The following is a 20774-nucleotide window of genomic DNA, read 5'->3' on the forward strand; positions in this document are numbered from 1 at the left end:
GCTGTGCAATCTCATATTCCCAACACTAGAGTCTGAGGTTCTGAATTCTGCACATCCCACCAACACGTGTTATCTGACATTTTGGTTCCAGCCACCTTAGTGCATGTGAAGTAATATCTCATTGTGGTTTTGAATAATATTTTCCTGATGGTTAATCAGCATCTTTTCATGTGTTTACTGGTTTTTTGTATATCTTCTCTGGAGAAATACACATTCAGGCACTCTGCTCATTTTTTAAAATTAGGTTATCTTTTTGTTATTGAATTCTGAATTACTTTATATTCTTTATATATACTTCATATACTCCAGATACAAGTTCCTTATCACACAGATGATTTGCAAAAATTGTCTCCTATTTTGTGGATTGTCTCTTCACTTTTTTTAAGCACAAAAGTTTTCAATTATCATGTAGCCCCATGTTTCTATTTTTCTGCTATTACTTGTGATTCTGGTGTCAGAGCTACAAATTCCAAATGACTTTTTGTAGTGGCTCAAGATATATCTTGAGAAACACTGACCTAGCTGCAGACGGTCCTTGACTAGCTCATTCTTTTGGAGCCTGCTCTTGTGGATGTATTGAGAGCTATCATCAAGGATAGCAGGGAAGATTAGCCTAATCACCCTCGTTACAAGATAGTCTTCCATTTAGTCATCCATCTAGTAGCTATTAGAGACATTGTGAAAATTAGAAAGAGGAGCCAGCTGTGAGAAAATGGAATCTTTTATACAAGTCTCGATGGTAGGTTTGTATCAGAAGTGGAAGATAGTTTGCCCCTTCCCCCTGTCCTGTGTAGCCCTGTGCTGGGTCAGTGGCTTAACTAGCAGACTTTGGGAGCTATTTCAAGTCATGTTCATTCGCTTGGCTGGACACTTGTATAATGCACAAATTGCACAGCTGTACATGGTGGCCTGGACACTTTACTGGGGGCTTTATTTTGTTATCTCATCAAATTTGGTGTTAATACCTCTATTGTGTAGATATCATTGTCCTTCTGTGGCCAATGAGGAAACTTGGGTAGGTCAATTGGCTTCTTCAAGTTCACAAAACTTGTACATAGGAGAATGGAAATTTGTGCCCTGATCTTATAAATTCAGTTCTAACTGTTTTTCCATTATGCCACTTTCTTGTATTCTATGTGTCGTTCAAGCTTGAAGACCTGAAAGCTTATTAAATGTTTCTATCTGAAACCAGATCAGAAATTCCCTGATGTGTTTGTAACCTATTTACCTTGCCTGAGTCTGCACTCAGATCACTTCTTCCTTCTGATTGCTTCCCTATGTCAAACACCTGCCCTTTCCATTTGGGGGTTTGGCAGTGCTCCTCTTCCTGTACTGCTGAACCACAGGAAGATCTCTTCTACCTTCATGAAGTTGCCAGAAGGCTGTCAATCAGAAGAAATGCTGGAATTTGGTATGGGATTACTTGATCACTGGACTGCCTGGAAGGTTATATTCAAATGAGACATGAAGGTCTATGATATGAGGTTCATGACCACACACACAGGTGCACAAGGCACAAGTAGAAACCAATGGGCCATGGCAGGGGAGACTGGAGGAAAGACTTTTACAATTCCTTTCTTTGTAGGCAAATCTTTTTTTTTTTTTAACCCATGAGATGCATGTGGCTGCATCTTTGGACAACCCGGCAACTTGATTTTCACCTCATCAATCCCTGATACTGGGAAAGATTGAAGGCAGGAGGAGAAAGGGACGACAGAGGATGAGATGGTTGGATGGCATCACCGACTCAATGGACATGAGTTTGGGTAAACTCCAGGAGTTGGTGATGGACAGGGAGGCCTAGTGTGCTGTGGTTCATGGGGTCACAAAGAGTCAGACACGACTGAGCAACTGAACTGAACTGAATATCTCTCACACTGCCTTCCATCTATATTATATTTCACGTGTGTGTGTGTGTGTGTGTGTGTGTGTGTGTATGTGGAGGGCTGTCTATTTTCTTTCTTGTCAATGGAGAAATGAAAAGGAGCCTATAAGAAAATAATTCACAGAAATTCAGGATGTCTATAAGAAGTGGAACTCAGCATAGAAAGTGGATTTGTTGCTCATCCTTGAACCTACCCAAACAGGAGCAAAGGTATTTGGAGAGAGGCAATTAATGGGTAGCCTCTATTCCCACTATGTGGTCTGGCAAGAATCAGGGTTTAGGTATTTTGATGAGCTAAGTGAAATTGACCCTGAATATTCATTGGAAGGACTGATTCTGAAGCTGGAGCTTGAATTCTTTGGCCACCTGATGCAAAGAACTGACTCATTGGAAAAGACCCTGATGCTGGGAAAGTTTGAGGACAGAAGAGAGTGACAGAGGATGGGATGGTTGGATGGCATCACTGACTCAATGGACATACTTTTGAGCAAACTCGGAGCGCTAGTGAAGGACAGAGAAGCCTGGCATGCTACAGTTTATGGGGTCGCAAAGAGCTGGACACAACTCAGTGACTCAACAGCAACAACACAGTGATAGAAGGGAAGTAACTGCACGAAGCTGCCTGGTGTCCCAGGGGTGGTCTCTCAGACTAGGGGACCATAGCACCCGGGGAAACGGGGCATGTGAACTGAGATGGAGTGGAGGAGTGTGAAAGAATCACAGTTCCATCTTCTAGGGCAAAGAATTGCACAGGGGAATATCCCTTAAAGACATATGTACTTGAAAAGTACATATGTGTCCTCAGAGGCCAGTGTTGGGACACCTGCCACACCAAAGACATCTGCTGTCACTCACTGTTTCAAGGGAAGCTTTCAGGATCCCAGAGAGGATTATAACAGCAGCCAGTTAAGTAAGAGAGCCTTGTTGTCCCTTTCCTTCACCCTCACTTCTGCATTTCATAACAGAGGTGCTGAGGACAGGGAAAAACAAGAGCAGAGTCCCAGAGCAGTCTGCCCCTCCCTGCCCTGCGCCTGCATCACAGAGGAGCAGGAGGAGTTAAAAAGCTGATGTCCTTACCCCCTGTCATGACCCTTGAGCCTCAGAAATAGAAGCTTTAGTAGAAAGAAAGCCTTAATTCACATATGAGATTCACACATTAAACTCTGTAAAAACAGGCATATATTAAGGAAAAGTATACAGATTGTTATGAAACCTGCCGAAGATTCAAGAAATTTATTGGCAGTGAGAAGGGGACTTTTGAAATAGTCATTTGGGCACTGCCTGGAAAAACCCACTGACTTCCAGGCTTTTAATTCTCATCTCACTGAGTAGAGTCTGCAAGATGAGCTGGTTTTAAGCAACCTAATTTTGTACTCACCTTTGTTCTTTACCACTCCCTCTCCCACTGCTTTCCAAACATCATCTACTCCTCGGTTCCCAGATTAACGCTGTCCTCGCTCTGGTCCTTCTGTTTGTCATCTTGCTGTCTTTGTGAGGCATCTCTGGGTCATCTTAGGAAATCATTCTCAGTTACAATCGAGTTTCTGGCTTGTTCCTCAGGTGTGTGCATTCTTGATCTCTATTTCACTCCTTCCCCTTCTGAGGATGTAACTGCCATTCCCACAGAAGTATACTCTTGCCTATCTTGTTTATTGCCTTGTATGCCAGTCTCTACTTATGAATCACCTAAAATTGTTCTTTTAGATCTCAGAATACATTGTGTCAAAGATTTAAAATCATGTGGCGCCTTCTAACTGAGAGTGTACACTGAGGACTACAGATGCAGAAGTAATGGTAGTATTGTTTACAGCTCCCCTACAAAAATGCAACCACTGTTCCCATTGGGTTTGCTGGGGATCTGGCTTCCTCAACTGCAAGAGGAAAGGGGACTCTCTTGGCCCCTGGAACTGGGGCCCAAGAGGAATCAAGGCTGCTGATGGCACATTTTGAGGACAGATGCCCACAAAAGGGGAGCTGGGTCAGGATGGAGAATCTTCCCTGCCTGTTATATTTTGGTCCCAAGTGAGAACTGGACCATAAAGGAGGCTGAGTACTGAAGAATTGACGCCTTTGAATTGTGATGCTGGAGAAGACTCTTGAGAGTCCCTTCCTTGGACAGCAAGATCAAACCAGTCGATCCTGAAGGAAATCAGTCCTGAATATTCATTGGAAGGACTGTGCTGAAGCCGAAACTCTAATACTTTGGACATCTGATGCGAAGAACTGACTCCTTAGAAAAGACCCTGATGATGGGAAAGATTGAAGGCAGGAGGAGAAGGGGATGACAGAGGATGAGATGGTTGGATGGCATCACCGACTCAATTGACATGAGTTTGAATAAGCTCCGGGAGTTGGTGATGGACAGGGAAGCCTGGAGTGCTGCAGACTGTGGGGTCACAAAGAGTCAGACATGACTGAGTGACTGAAATGAACTGAACTGATGCAAACACCCTTAGAAAAGCCCTCAACTGACAATAGGTGTGAAAATACTCCAGGTCCCTCTCTCTCAGATGGGATGCCTCCGAGGTTCATGTTCTCCATGGTTTCTCAGTATCCCATAGCGAGAATATGCTCCAGTTGACCACAGTGGCAACCTGCTTGAAATGCACCCCTCTCTGCCCCGTCTCATTCACTGCTTCTCCCTGGACATTTCTTGGTCTCTCCTCCCAAGTAAACTACTTGAATTCAAATCGTTGTTTTAGGACTTGTCTCCATAAGAGCCCAAACTAAGATAGACATGTGTTGATCCTATTTCTTTTTTTAAAAAATTCCATTGGAATTTTGATAGGGATCCCATTGAATCTATTGACATCTTTAGGTAGTATGAACAATATTAATTTTTCTAGCCATGCCCACAAGACATCTTTCCATTTATTTGTTTCTTCAAATTTCTTTCCTTAATGTCACATAATTTTCAGTGCATAGAGCTTTCACTTCATGGTTAAATTTATTCCTAAATGTTTTATTGTTTTTGATGTTACTGTTTTCTTTATTTGTTTTCTTTTTCAGGTAGTGGTTACTACATAGAAATGCAACTGATTTTTGTCCACCTTGAATTTTTACTGGTTTATCAATGCAACAGTTTTTTGAAAAAGTCTTTAGAATTTTCTATAAACAAGATTGTGTCATCAACAAGTAGAAACAGTTTTAGCTCTTCTTTTCTAATTTGGATTACCTTTTTTTCTTTTTCTTGTTGTCATGGCTAGAACTTCTAGTACTGTTTTAAATAAAAGTGGAAGCAGTTGGTACCTTTTTCTTGTTCCTGATCATAGTGGGAAGGCTTTCAGCTTTTCACTTTTGAGTATGATGTTAGCTCTAGGATTATCATATGTGGCCTTTTTATTATATTGAGAGTAGGATGGTGGTTGCCAGTGGCTGAGAAGTGGGGGAAATAGGAAGAGATTAGTCAGAGGGTACAAACTTTCGGTTATAAGTTAAAAGTTCCAGGGATCCTTGGTGACTATAGTTAACAATACTGTACTGTATTCTTTACATTTGCTATTAGAATAGAGCTTTAATATTTCATCATAACAACCACAAACTGGTGACTATGTGAGTTAAACGAAGTGTTAACCAAGTTTGTTGTAAAGATTTCACAATATATACATGTATCACATCATCATATTGTATGCATGTGTGTGTGTGTTCAGTTGCTCAATCATGTCCAACTCTTTGCAACCCCATGGACTGCAGCCTGCCAGGCTACTCTGGGCTTTTCCAGGCAAGAATACTAGACTGGGTTGACACTTCCTACTCCAGGGTATCTTCCAGACCCAGGGATCGAACCCATGTCTCTTGAATCTTCTGCACTGACAGGCAGATTCTTTACTACTGTGCCAGTTGGGAAGCCCCCATTATGTTGTATAACTTAAACTTATACAATGTTATGTGTTAATTATATCTCAATAAAACTAGGGGGGAAAGAGATAGATATTGTGTGAGATGGTATGGTGAGGAGGAGGTAGTCACAGGCAGGTACCAATGAGAGAAAAATAGATAAAAATTCTCCAGAGGAGTTGCAGAAACAAGGAATGGGAAAGGCCAGTATTCATTCACAACTGCATTTCTGAGGGAAGCTATAAATTTGATACTATATTTAAAATCAGATTATTTCAATCTTCTGAAGACTAAGAAGAGTAACAGTTTTTTAGCACAATGTTCTTTTCTCTAGTTTTCTAATGTCTGCATTTAATATTCATATCCAGGAGCCAGAGACCCTAGTGTCCTTGGATTGATCAATTTCCTTGACTTCTTTTCTCATTAGAATGGCATTTAATGCTTTCCTTCCACCATTCAACTTCAGTTTGATTTATCAGCTCTGGAAGGCTTTCAGAAACTTGAAATGAATTCTGAGTACATACCATATAACTAACTTTTTATTATGGGAAAATAAAAAATACATTTTTTTCATCTATAATAAGATTAATCCCAGGAGTCAATGTCAGTAGAATATGTGTGTGAAGAGATTTTCCAGTGGAGGAAGTAGCTTTTTTGGGCTAGCATTCTTCCCTGATTCAGTGGTAGTCGGTGGCATGTTTTTTAAAAAATGGCTGAGTGGACAAGCCACTGGACATGCACACACAGACAAATACTTTTCCCCTCTAAGTTCATTTGTCGTTATGTAGATGATAAGCTTGACTACTCTAATAAATATTTGTCCTATAGAAATTATAAACTTCTTTAGGATGGGAAGCAATTCTTCCCTTTTGAATTATGCCTGAACACCTAACGTTTAAAACAGTGTACACAGAAGGTACTCAGGAAATGTTTGTTGAATTGAACAAAGAAAACAGAAATCAAATTGAGAGTGGTCTGTTTGTGACAAGTATTTGCACAGCCTTATAGATATTCTTCTTTTTCTTGGTGAGTTATAGCAAATATTTGATCTTGTTTGGATCACAGGGTTGAAATGTGATTGTTCATAATTTGTGATAAGAGCCTAAAGTCCGTGACATTCAACTAGTCCTGCAATTCTTTCTACTGATAGAATAAAAATAGTAACTGCTGTTACTGCTATTCCTTGTTCTGATACCTATACTGGAGTTCTCCAAACATTCTTCTCACTAAACTTTTGTTTCCTGTCTTGCTTCCACCTTTGTTCAAAGGAGATACTAATGATGCTATGCTGACTTTTTGCCCCATCCGTTGTGCAAAATTGGGCTTCCCAGGTGACGCTGGTGGTAAAGAACCCACCTGCTAATGCAGGAGACATGAGATGCAGGTTCAATCCCTAGGTCTGGAAGATCCCCTGGAGAAGAGCATGGCAACCCACTCCAGTATACTTGCCTGGAGAATCCCACGGACAGAGGAGCCTGGCGGGCTCTGGTCCTTAGGGTCACAAAGAGTTGGACATGGCTGAAGTGACTTAGCACGCATGTGCGCCCACCTGATGCTTTCATTAAGCTTCTTGACTCTGGGTTTCATTGTCCTCTAATTAAATGAGTGGAGCCTGGTACTCACTGAAAATACACAGCAAGTTTTGGCCCTTACCCGTTCATAGATTCTAAGATCTCTACCGCTTCCTTATGTTCAAAATCCAGATTCTTCATTTCGTCTTGGTTCATTCAGACAGATGTGCTATATATATATATGTATATGTACATATACATTAACATATATATATATATATATATATATATATAAATTAACATTATTTGTCAGGCTGTGCAGAGGAAAAGAAAAGAATTTGAGAAAGTGACTAAGGAGAGGAGGAAGATTGATACCTGTGATTCAATTTAGCTGGACTGCTTTATTTGTGCCTTGATCTTTTCCTGTCTAAAAACTATGGCGTTTTTGATACTCTGCTCCAAGCAACCTCCCCAGGGCAAGTGCAGATGTATTGAGCCATTTGGCAGCAGTGTGGACCGACTCAGAGATCCTCTCTTCTCCCTAATGAAGTCATCTCCTCCCGGCAGCCCAGCCTTTCCCATCACTCCATGTTGGAACTTGGCTTTGGCTTGCATAGTTCCGTCATGATGTAGATGGTCTCCTACTTCAGTTCTGGAGAAATCTACCCAACCATGAACATGACATTTACAGGAAAGAAAAAAAAAAAAAGAACTCTTTTATTGAAAGAAATATTTAACTGTAACATTTTGATTTGGAGGTTGGGGAGCAAAGGCTTGGTATCTGATTTCTGGGGAAAATCACATTTTTCATGGCTTTCTAAGGATATTTGTCTGTATTTAATTTCTCTGAGTAATTTATATACTTCAGGCTAAAGTGTAATGAGATTGTCACCACCACTTTGCCTTTTGTAGGGTTTCTTTTATTTTTTAAAGAAAGTGACAAAGACTGTATATTACTTCTGCATTTCCTAGAAACCAAAGATTTTAAGTGTTGGATAAAACATTAATCCATAGAGTTATTTTTGTTTTTAGAAAGCAGTCTTAGAGGACTGACTTCCTTTTTCTAGGGTCTTTAAAGTTCATTAAAGGTGCATTTTTAATCTTTCACATTCTTTCACCATCCAGAGAGGATATTTGCTTAATTGTGCCTAGAATCTGCCAGATCAGGGACGTGAAATATGAACTGTTTTCTGAATGTGGATGGACTGGAACCTTCATTCCTAGTGCAGCCACAGATAATAAGATGTCTAAGAACACTCCACCTGATCAATAAAAAAGGAGAAGACTGAAATGTGATCCCAAAGGACCTCAGAAGGAGGTTTAGATAAAGATAATGAAATTCCCTGGAGACCCACCTGACATCTACACCTTTCTTCTCTAAGTCATTGGCTGGCTGCCCCTGACCTCAGCCAAGTTCCTAAAGACAAGATCAAGGCAATGAAGCAAGGCATGTAGCTTCTGGCTTCTGGTTTCTTGCAGACACCAACCCTGGGAATGAAGAGTTTGTTTTATCCATGTCTGGGACCATGGAGTTTACACACAGAACATCCCCAGGACCAGAACATGATTTGAAGGGGGAAGCTCAGAATGATATTTTAATTACTGTATGATTCAGACAAGTGTATCGGGCAAATACAGTTGTAGTTATGCCTGCCTGCTTGCTAAGTCACTTCAGTCATGTCCGACTCTTTGCAACCCTGTGGGCCATAGACCATAAGGCTCCTCTGTCTCTGGGATTCTCTAGGCAAGAACACTGGAGTGGGTTGCCATGCCCTCCTCCAGGGCATCTTCCTGACCTAGGGATGGAACCCACTCTCTTATGTCTCCTGCATTAGCAGGGGGGTTCTTTACCACTAGTGCCAGTTTTAGTTATAAAAGCTGCAAATATATATTTTCTCATTCAATAACCTGGGGAGAGAAGGCGAGGGAAAGGAAGAAAAGAGGGAAAGAAGGAAGGGGGAAAGAGGGATAAAGTCCTCAAGGACAGTTACAGTTGCATAGAAATAACAGAGCTCTAGACTGTGCTGAATGTACCAGGTATGCTTTCCTTTTTATTCCCTCTCTATTATAAAGAGCCAGAGGGGAAAATCTGCCTTAGAAAAAGAAAGCAGATATTCAAGGGTGTCATTTCATTCTGGTTATTTGACAGCCTGAAGAGTGTTTAATTTTCTAAATAATAATGTTACATGCCAAAGTAAAGAAAAGGCGTGCAGTATAAAGCTTTCCAACGTTGTCCATGTTCTGACTAGTTAATGTCTGCCTGAGAAAGTGCCTTTCCCTGTAGAACTGCTCTATCAAGAGTTGTAATGTCTGTGGACATAAAAAGGAACTGTAAATGTTGGAAGGCTGAAGAAACACATTTGGCAAGATAAAGGAAATTATCTCAGGATGTAAGGAGTAGCTGACCCATAATTATAATCATGTTCCATCATGTACAGATGGTATTATTTATAGTGAATGTTAACCAGTAACATTTGCTTGAAAATGGATATTAATCTGCTATTAGCTGCTTGCTGCTGCTCCAGGTCTCCTTTGTAGAAAAGTTTTACTTAACTGAATTGTGAAGGGAGAGCAGGATAATGGAGCGATAATAAGCTTTTCAGATTGGCAGATCTATCACTTAGAAAGTGGCCTTGGGTAGGACATTAAACTCTGGAACTCAACTAGGTTCACTCAAATTTAAAAATGAGATGAATAATACATACTTTGAAGATGTTTCAGAGAAAGATCTAGCCTAATGCTTGGGATATAAACTTCAATAAAGACTGTTTTATTTCATTTTTCTCCCTGAGTAAAGTCTTTACGTAGCATAAAGTTGCTATGAGGAGCACTGAAAAGATCACTGGACCAGAAGTCAAGAGTTGTGTGCTGGTAACAGCTCTGCTATTAATCATGTGACTAGAAAAAGTCACTTTCTGGGCCTTAGGTTGCTTATCTGTTAAATGTAAAGATTAAAATCCGTTTCTGTTCTATGACTCTCTTATTCTAAATATATTTTAACAGACTGGAATTTCAACATTGGGAATGGTTGTCTAATAACTGTGTGTGTATATGTGCTCAGTTGTGTCAGATTCTTTGTGGCCCCATGGACTGTAGCCTGCCAGGCTCCTCTGTGGAATTTTCCAGGCAAGAATACCGGAGTGGGTTGCCATTATCTTCCCGACCCAGGGATAGAACCTGCATCTCTTGCATCTCCTTCACTGGCAGGCAGATTGCTTACCACTAGCACCACCTGGGAACTCCCAACAATAAATGTACTAAGAATAAATAAATCAGTGTGAAAACAAATATGTTGATTTCCAAAGCCTATAATTAATAGTTATATCATTCACAGTATTGAACTGATAGATAGATCCATCAATCAATCACATTTTGAGGACTGAAATTCTCCTGACCAATCTTCTATTTGTTTATTAATTAAAATCTATGATCCTGGAGACCACATACAAATTGCAAAAGAAATATTACAAGAGTCTAGGCTGCTACAAGTTTTAAAGTATGAACTTAAGTCAACTTACTCAAAGAAATTTAGTGTGAAAATGGACTTTCTCCTTTAATCATGTGAGATGTTGAGTTTGATACAATTTTAATAGGGACTTTAGTGAGAAGAATTATCTCATTTTCCATATTTGGAATACTTCTATTTTTGTGTAGAAAGAAAAGTGTGCTATCCACTCTGGTATCCTCTGTGTTAAACTGATATGCACCTCGGATTTATTTTGTTCTCATTGTATAAACTCATACTTGACTTCAAAGGAAAGGGAAATACAAAGTCTTTCTTTTCTAAGGGGCAGAAATCCTTTGTGTCAACTGGTTGACCCTTGATGTCAGGTCCTCTTGGAAGGCTTTTGTAGCAGGAGGCAGGGGACTTTTCCATGTGTTGATATTGTTTACATAGTCCAGTGGACCTGGCTGAGAATAAAAATCACATAAACTCAGGAAAGATTAGGGTCCCATTTCCTGACCACAGGGGAGGTGATTGATACATCCAAGGAACCTCGGCTGCTCAGAGAAATTATTAAATATTCTGCCACGAGGGACACTTGGAAAGACTGAGGGAAAGAAAGAAAGAAGAAAGCGGAATATAGCCTTCTGGAGGTTTGTGGCAGGGGAAGAGGATCTGTTTGAGTCTGACAAGGGATTTGCCTCGGGGAATTTCCTGTCCAGCCCCGTTCTTAGCAGGGTCTTTGTAGATTGCTCAATGACCCTGGGCTCCCCATTGGGTAGCTCCAGGGAAAGGCAGTGGGGGGATTCTTATACTTCCCCTCTAGGTCTCAGAAGGGTCCCCTTGTCTCAGTGTCTCTTTCAGGTCGGCAGAAGCCAGGACCCTGACACTTGCCTCAGATGGGACAGGCAGGCTCGGTGGCCGCGTAAACACGCTGTAACCAAGTTCTGGGCTAATTTTTACAGAGTTTCGTTTGCTCCCCAGAAGAACCGACGGTACTCAATGGTCTCCTGCGGGCCTGCCCCCACAAGAGCCTGGGGGCTCCTTTCCCCTAAGCCAGCACCCGCAGCGCGGGGGGCGGGGAAGAGGGGGTGGGGAAGGGTGGGAGGGCAGCGGTTTCCTCGCGCACCGCGCGATGTTCCTTAGTGAGCCGCTGAATGGGGAGCGCGGCTGTCCCCAAGCCGATTGGTACTTGCTTGTCAGGAAGAAACGCCGAGAGGTGGGAGTGCCTGAGGAGGGAGGCAGGCGGTCCCTACCGCAAGCGCGGGGAGCTGCCTTTCCGCCCCTCTGCCTGCCTTCCCAGCCTGAGCTTTGAGGAGTGGCTGAAGCTGCGGAGCGCTTGAGGAGCCTGTGAATGAACCCTCCTCCTCCTCCTCCTCCTCCTCGCCGAGTCTCCTCCTCGGCGCTGACGGTACAGTGATATAATGATGATGGGTGTCACAACCCGCATTTGAACTTGCAGGCGAGCTGCCCCGAGCCTTTCTGAGGAGGAACTCCAGTCAGGAGGGCGCAACAGCCGCGAACCTTCTTAGGTGCTGCGGACAGGCGTGGGGACGCGGATCTGCGGCCAGCCCCGCATCCTCCAGCACCATCCCGCACGCTTCCCCAGGACACCGCGCTTCCTATGTGACCCGCCCCGGCAACGCCGAGCCCAATCGCGCAGCGCTGAGGTGAATTTTCCCCCCAAACTGCAATAAGCCGCCTTTCAAGGTAATCACGTTTCTTTTGTTTCCCCTTTAAAAAAAAAAAAAAGGAAAGAAAAGAACAAGAAAAACTTATAGGAAAAAAAAATCGAGTTTAGAAAAAAAGTACATTGTGATTGGTAGAAGGCTTTAATTAAGGCAAAGAGAACTATCTTTGAGAAGTTAAGAAAATATAAGCACTGTAAAAAATGCAGGTAACTTTCAGAAGGATGTTTGGAGAGAGGACTACGGAGGGACCCTGGTGCTGAAAAAGATCCAGACAAAAGAAGCCCGGGGTGGGGTGGGGGTAGACCGACTAATGGAATTGGGGGAAGGGAGGGAAGGAAATGCAGAGACCCCCCCTAGAAACGTCGAGGGGTCTGGAGCAGGAGAGGACGGAGGGACCCTGGCACCTTGATCTTTTTGTTGTCGTTAACCTGCTCGAGGCAAAAGTTTGAATGGGGACTCCCGAGACTTGCCCACACGCAAATCCCCGAAGCCGCCTTGGTGCAGGCCACCTGGTTCCCGGCCCCTGGTGTGTGGTCAGTGCCCGCGTTCCTGGAAAGCCGCTCTCGGGCAGCTCCTGACAAGGCGATCCGGGTTCTGAGCGGACGTGACCCCCTCATCCCGCGGGCTGTCTGGGAGGCGGTCCGGTCTGGGGGAGGTGCAGGGTTCCCGGTCCGCGTCTCTTTGGCGACTTGAGGGCTGTCACGGCTCTCTCGGGTGCCCCTGGGTTCTTTTGTCCAGCGCGCCGTGCTCCGGAGCCGGCCAGGAGGGAGCAGGGGATGGGGGTGGGGTGTTTGGAGAGCCGCGGAGGTCTGCTCGGCGCCAGGGCGGGAAAAGCTTGCTCCGAACCAGTAGAGATGTGCAAGAATTTTAGCTCATTCTGAGAAGCGAGGTAGAGGCTTTTGCTCCCGTCTCAACCAGCAAGCCAGCGCTCAGGGCGCTTTTCAGACAAAGGTGGCGTGGGGACCCGAATCTGGGGCCTCTAGGATCAGCCCTCTTCGCCCGGACTACTGCAGCCCTCCTTTTCCTTCCATTTCCCCACCCCTCTCCCCGCTCGCGGCCCTAGTTGAGCAACTTTACTGGCGACTCTTGCGGCGGCAGAGAGCGAGTGTCGGCAGCTCCGGGGGACGCCCTGGGCTGGAGCGCCCCACCGCCCTGCGGAGGCGTGGGCGCCGCCGGGCAGTATCCCTGGTGCGTGCGGGCTGGGGGGCATCAGGGTTGTCTAGGCTCACTGTGTCACTGGGCGTGGAGCGATCCCTATGTCAGGCAGCGGAGAGCGAGGTAGAAAACTAGTGTCATCGCTTAAACTATGTGCTCTGGGATCCAGCTGCGCCCTAAGAAGTCCTGCAAGTTCCCGGGAGACGCTACGGGAGGGAGGAAACATCTACACGGCGCCTGGAGAGCTGTCCCGCCGTGCGCACACCCACAGGCGGAAAGACAGTCTGGCTATCTCTGTCCGCTTTCTCATCTTTGTCTCTACCTTTCTGTCTCCATCTTCTCTGTTTCCCTTCCCCTCTCCCAGCCTCTGCTCCGTCTCTTTCGCTCCTGCGTCCCCTCCCCCACCGCTGACAAATGAATGGCTAGTGTGAAATCCCTGCCTCCTCTGTCCGCGGAGGCAGGCAAGAAGGGAGGAGCGAGGGAGGCGGTGCGCTCCTTCGGATCGGCCCCCAGTTGGAGAGCTTCGAGCTTACAGAACCCAGATGTCTAGGAATAGGGAGTTTTGTGACGGGTGTGGGCGCCCCCTGATGGAGAAATCCAGTACAGGTGGAGAAAAACGAGCTCACCCTCCCCCCTGCCCCAGCCCCCAAACCAAACGAGCCTTTTTCACTGCCCTGCATTAAACGATGGAGGGCCATAGCTTCCCGTTTAGTTTTCCACTTCGGAATCTGCGAAGTAAACCTAAGCGTTGGCAGGCCCAGGAAGGAGACGTCTTTGCCAAGGGCTGAAGCGCCTTCTCTTGAGTCCGCTAGGGTGTGCGCGGCGCTCCCGGGACAGCCTGCAGTTTGATAGACTAACACACGTGGCCAGGTTTCAGAGGGCTTAGTACTCTATCTTGGGCATCCCTTTAAGAAAGATCATACAGATCTTTGGGAGATTTTACTAAGGCCCATGACCACTCGAAATCGATGCTAGGGCCCCGCCCAGACTATTGCCTCCATTTAAACTTTCTCAATTTCACAACACTCGTCGAAGACGGAAATTTGGGAGGAGGGCTCCGGGTGGAAAATGGAGAGAAGGGAAGGACAGGAGCAGTGGGGAGAAAGGGAAGAAGAAAGGATGGGGCACATACACGCAAACAGCCAGGAGCGGACCGGCTGGGTTCGTTTCAAGGTTTTGGACTGAATTTCACGTCTCATTTTAAGCCATTGTTTTAATCCCCAGAGCGGTAACAAATCCTACTGAAGCGGCGTGCTGGGGTTAGCGGGGGTAAGGGGGAGAGGCGGAGGAACTAGGCTTAGAGAGGGGGCGCTGGGGGTTTCTTTCTACTCCCCTGTCCCCGCGTAAAGGAACCGCATGGAGCGCTTCTCGCAGCGCCGGGGTTCACCAGCCGCCGCCACGTGGGCTGGGGCTTCAGCTCCCGGCCCGAGACGGGTGTGACTTCTCGGGCTCGGAGACAGCAGCACTGCTGGACCGGCAGTCGTACAGAGCCGCGGCTTGGCTGGGCGCCTCCTGGGTCACCGCCCAGAGGCCGGCGGGGGCGTGGCTTTGGTCCTTCCGCGGGATCGGGGCGGGGCGGGGAGAGCCCTGCGGCCGCGCATCCCTTGTAAAGGGCTAGTGGAGACTGCTGGAGCGGATCTGACTTCTATCCAGAGAGCGCTAAACACTTTTATTAAATAAGACCCCTTGATTCCGCCCCCCCCCCTTGCTTCTTGGGAGTGGAATGGAGTAGATTTTGCCTGGCGATAGGAAAGAAGTAAAGATTTACACCAAGCAAATTTGAGATGAGTTTATATATTGACTTTTTAAAGATCGTTTTTAGTCAACTACAAGATATTCACGTTCCGGATGTCATGAAGAGTTCGTCTAGCACCACAAGCAATTGCCATTGACAGGACTGATAGATTCCATGAGCACAAACCTTAGGGGCTGTGGGTGTAACCCTGATCCCTTTGCAGCAGGAGCTTTTAGCTCCCGCCCGGCCCATGGTTGGAGCTCAGCTCATATTTATGAAATGACTGAGCGAAAGACTGCGGAATGTGGCGCAGAGTAGACGCTGCCACTTAGAGCTGCATTTTAGACTCGCCTACTTCTTCGCTTTATCTTGGAAAAACAGGGTTTTAATGATCTAGTGTGTTAGTCAGTTGTGTCCGACCTTTTGCGACCCCCGTGGACTGTAGTGCACCAGGCTCCTCTGTCCGTGGAATTCTCCAGGCAAGGATACTGGAGTGGGTAACCATTTCCATCTCCAGGGATTGAACCTGGGTCTCCTGCATTGCAGGCAGATGCAGTCCGTCTTCTGACATCTAACTGATACACTTGCCGTTCCGTTTTGACTCCTTCTAAAAGCTGTGACCTAAATTCTTTTAAACATGCTTGGCAATTTTGCCAAACCTACAGTGAAAATATTCCTTTAAAGACTTAAAATAGGATGTTGTGAGATTAACATAAAAATAGGAAGGCATCAATGGAAGCAACTAGTGTTTGAGATGAAATTTGTTCCAATTGGGGGAATATGTAACTTGGAATGTGAGAACATACCAAGCAGAAGGTCTCAGACTGAACTTCTGGTTCTGGTGCTATGTTTAAAAAAAAAAAAAAAAGAAGAAGATTTTATGATTGTATGTCCCAGCTAATACAGCAAAGGCTTCCATGGATTCCAAAGTAGTTGAGCAATTATTTCCTCCAGCAGGAAGTCCACGATCCTTAATCTTGTGGGTTCTGGGAAAAGGGATGAGTGTCAAGACAATTGCTAAAGATTTGTGTAAAAATTCAAAGTTTTATTTTGTTTTTCTTAGTAAGTAAAATAAAGAAATTTAAAGTTAGCCCTAAATTGTATTTCCTACTTTTAAAGTGTAAAAAGAATTTTAACTTTAATTCAAATTTAAGGTTTTAAAAGAATCCCCCTGGATTTATATATGTTTACAGACATAGATTTCGGTTTCTTCTTTTTCTCTGTGCCTACAAACTGGAAGGAAATACCTTTGATATCCTAGGATACCTATATCTGCATGCACCCTTGTAAGTTGTTTGGAAAAAACCTAAAAAGTTAATTTAAGGCTGAATATGATTAATGTTACAGATATACTCATTGTTCTTTCTTTCCTCACATTATTATGGTTAAGTACTTTGTGGTTAATAGTTGGTCAGTAATTGAACATCAGAGCACAAAAATCAACCAACACTGTCACCCAGTAGCCATATAACTAAACTTTCCATACCTGGTGGGGTTTAAATATTTTTGTTAACTTTATTCATGGACAAACATCACTAGATACTATATTTAAAATGGGATATTTCCCTGTGACTGAACAGAACTTTTCCAGACACATGGTTCTTTTGAGGAAAACAATGAATGACTGCAGTAGGCTATTATTCCACCACCCACCTAGAGAAACCAGTTAGGAGTCACAAACACTCATTGTTGGGGGTGACTGGCTCTGCGATGAGAAAACATGTTGACTATTGGATAGATCTGTACTTTACCAGAAAATACAAGGTCTGTACTCTGATTTGGAATCAGAACAAGGAGAAGTAGAGATAAATGTCTTGACCAAGCTCCGCTTCAGTTAGTGAATGTTTGTCAGTTTCCTCTGGTAGCCTATATGTGGTTAATTACATATATGTGCATTTATACATATATATTACATATATGTTCTCCAGGGTTTTTTGACAGCTGTGTTCCTATTACTGAATGTGCCAAGAGTAGTTCCATTTCAGTGGTCAGTGCAAAGCATCTTTATGTGATGAGTCTGTTTCCCTGAAATTCTGCTGGCTAGATTGATCATCTTTAAAAGGGTGTAAATTAGGGAACTACATTTAAATTTATCTTTTTTCTGTATCTATATACATCCTACTTCATTCTTCTAAGAATTTTAAGAGGTGGTTACATCTATAAATTTATGATTGCATAGTTTATAATAAACTATGTAAACATATAAAATATATGTTATCTTTTTATTATTAAATTACTGAGTTGGTATTTATTACATGTGGTATAGTAGAATGAGCACTAGGCTTAGAATCAGAAAGCTTGAGTTGCAATTCCTAGTTAAGAAAACCAAGTTAAGACACAACTTTTGGGTATTTGGTGTCAACATCTATTAAATGGATATACATTTATAAACAACAAAAGGGTAAGTACCTATGAAAGGGCTCTCATAAATAACTCCACAAATAAAGAGTGTTAAGATATATATCCCTGGGGCTCATCTTGATCTAATTCTATAATCTTAATATTAACAGCATTACCCAAATCATGTATTTCCTACTAAACCTGTAAAATGAGTTAGAGAGGGACATACTGTTCTCAGAATTGTCTAGTTTCACACTTGTATGTGGGATCTAAAAAAACCAATACAAATGAACTTATTTATAAAACAGAAAGAGGCTCACAGACATAAAAAAACAAATTTAGGTTTACCAAGGTGGAAACAGGGGAAGGGATAAATTAGGAGTTTGGGGTTAACAGTACAATACATAAAATATATGAACAACAAAGACCTACTGTATAGCACAGGCAACTATAAGATATTCAATATCTTGTATTAACCTATCATGGAAAAGAATCTAATAAAAGATTATATATATAACTGCATATATATGTATATATATAATGTATATATATATAACTGAATCACTTTGCTGCACAGCTGAAACTGACACAACATTGTAAAGAAAGTATACTTCAATTTAAAAAAAAAGAATTGTCTGGTTTCATTGACTAGAAGACAGAGTCCATAAACAGACTCAAATAAACATAGAAATTCAGTGGAAATGAAAATTTATTCAGTAAATGACTTGGGCACAACTGATTGGCCCACTCAAAATACAAATCAATCTTTACCTCATTTATCCCAGAATAAAATTAAGATGGATCTAATATGAAATGTAGGGAGTGAAAAAATAACCTTTTAAAAAATAACTAGAGGAAATTATAAAATGTTTAAAATAATAAGCTAGGAGAAAAGAAACCCCTGATAAGGAAAAGGTGTAACCCAAAAGCTATACTAGAGAAGATTGATAAATCTGACTAAATAACAATTAAATTATTTACACAAAACACATAACACATCTAGAAAATGTCAGCAACGTAAGAGAAACAAAGACCTAACAACTATTTTGATATGCCAGGAACTTTTTTACAAAAGCATATACCACAGCCCATCAAAAAGAAAAATTGGCAAATGTTTTGTGTGTAGACTGCTGGCAGAAAGGGAACAATAAATGTTTTAAAATCATATGAAAAATTGCTTAGTCTTATTCATAATTAAAGAAATAATAATTGAAACAGCAGTTTATTCTGTGCCATTTTCATCAATCAGCTGTAAAGATAAAGTTTAATAAAAGTTTGTGTTGGTCAAGTTGTGGGGAAACTGGATCTCTTATATATGTAAATAGGTTCATCCTCTTTAGAAAGTGATTTGGTAATAGCTATAATTTTTTTTAATGCATATACATTTTGACCCAGCAATTCCACTTCTAGGTATTGTCATGTAGATATTGGTAGGTATGTCACCCAAGACAAATGGACAAGAATGCCCTTTTGCAGCATTGTTTCTCATTGCAAAAATCTGGAGACACCTTAAAGGCTCATCACAGGAACTGTATAATAAAAGATGATACATTCATGAAGGAGAAAATTATGCAGCTGTTAAAAGTAACACAGACAAACTGTATTAGCTGATTCACAACATTCTCAGAGATAAACTGTATTTTGACTGAAGAAAGTCATGTGCCAAATAGTGTATAATGTGCACATAATTGGCTTCCCAGGTGGCTCAGTGGGTAAAGAATCCCCCTGCAATGCAAGAGCTGCAGCAAATATGGGTTCGATCCCTGACTTGGGAAAATCCCCTGGAGAAGGCCATGGCAACCCACTCCAGTATTCTTGCCTGGAGAATCCCATGAACAGAGGAGCCTGGCAGGCTACAGTCCACAGGGTTGCAAAGAGTTGGACATGATTGAAGTGACTGAGCACGCATGCATGCATGCATGCACATAATTACATACAAAATGGGCATATTCATTCATTCAACCAATATTACTGGGTGTCCTGGGCATTGTGGATACAGCAATGAACAGAATATCAAAGACTGCCTTCCTGGAGCTTATATTATGGCAGGCAGAGAAGGGCAGTTCCCAAATACACATATACAGTGGTGAGATGTGCTGTGATGAAAATAGAACATGAGAAAGGGAATGGAAAGTGCAGTGTGTTTTACATCAAGGAGGGCACAGGCAGTGAACACAGCAATACTAAGGAGCAGTGACATGAAAAAACTTAGCCAAGTCCAGGTGCAGGAATCCATACCTATGTTTGTGGTAATTTCACATGGTGCTATTTATTCGTGGGAAGCAAATTCATGACACTGTATGCTTAAACCATGATATCTCTCTCTGCATTACAGCGATCCTCCTTTGTGTAAGCACCACAAGGCAACATAAGAGACAATGCTCTTTGCATCCACTTTGTGGCTGAGGTATTCTGAACAATTGGTTGTCTAGGGTAACTAATTCGAGAACTGGAAGACAAACCACTGGGTCTGCATCCTTAAGTCACCCTTTGCTCAGTGGAGCTTCCCCAAGATCAAGGGAGAATACTAAATATCTGTTTACTAAAACCTTGGCTCTCTCTTTCGCTGAGGCAGCCTACCCCTGGCATGACCCTTATCCCCTTTGCAGACGTTTCTCATGGATAGGAATCCTGTTGACCTTGTCTCTCATGTCTCCTAGGCAATTAAACAGCCTCAGTCAGCTGTGACTTGATTGTTCAATGACTTTTTCCTCTTCTCATTGACTTCACTGGAATAGAAGACTAAATATAGGCACCAGCTCTCATATCTCCCAGGTCTTTCTATGCAGTCAGACTTGTTATCACTAACAGATAATGCTTACAAGACCCACACAGAAGAGCAGAAGAATGAAAATGCGGATTGGAGTGGTGCTAAAAACAAAGAAGCTTCAGAAAGTTTCTCATTTTGTAAAATCAAAGAAGGCAAATGGTGTGCTTAAACAACCATGACCATGAACACAGACTTATGGAAATTAGAGAAATGGAATGATGTCCATGGCCTGTAAGGAAGAGGCAGTGAAAACATAGTTCTGAGATCAGAAGTTTGGGAATTTGAGTTGCAAGCTCTGGTGACTACAGGGAATAGGCATGGAGTAGAAATGGATGAGAGGCCAGCTGGGGCATTGATAACCTTGAGCTCACAGAGCCAAGGCCAGGGCCTGCTGCTTGCTTAGTG

General features: G+C 42.9%; 1 protein-coding gene across 4 annotated transcripts in view; it reads left to right on the forward strand.

Moving 5' to 3' along the window:
* The first annotated feature begins 11811 nt into the window (after positions 1-11811).
* The window catches only part of VCAN (versican), a 119145-nt gene continuing 110182 nt past the window's right edge, over positions 11812-20774 (forward strand). The window contains exon 1 of one of the 4 annotated variants that reach the window (XM_055563353.1): positions 11812-12388. The gene's annotated coding sequence lies outside the window, so the exon portion shown is untranslated. The remainder of the gene's footprint in view (positions 12389-20774) is intronic. The other 3 variants (XM_055563333.1, XM_055563342.1, XM_055563346.1) reach the window with 3 other exon arrangements.

This window comes from Bubalus kerabau, chromosome 1 (assembly GCF_029407905.1).
Source record: "Bubalus kerabau isolate K-KA32 ecotype Philippines breed swamp buffalo chromosome 1, PCC_UOA_SB_1v2, whole genome shotgun sequence".
In the NCBI taxonomy this organism is placed as follows: domain Eukaryota; kingdom Metazoa; phylum Chordata; class Mammalia; order Artiodactyla; family Bovidae; genus Bubalus; species Bubalus kerabau.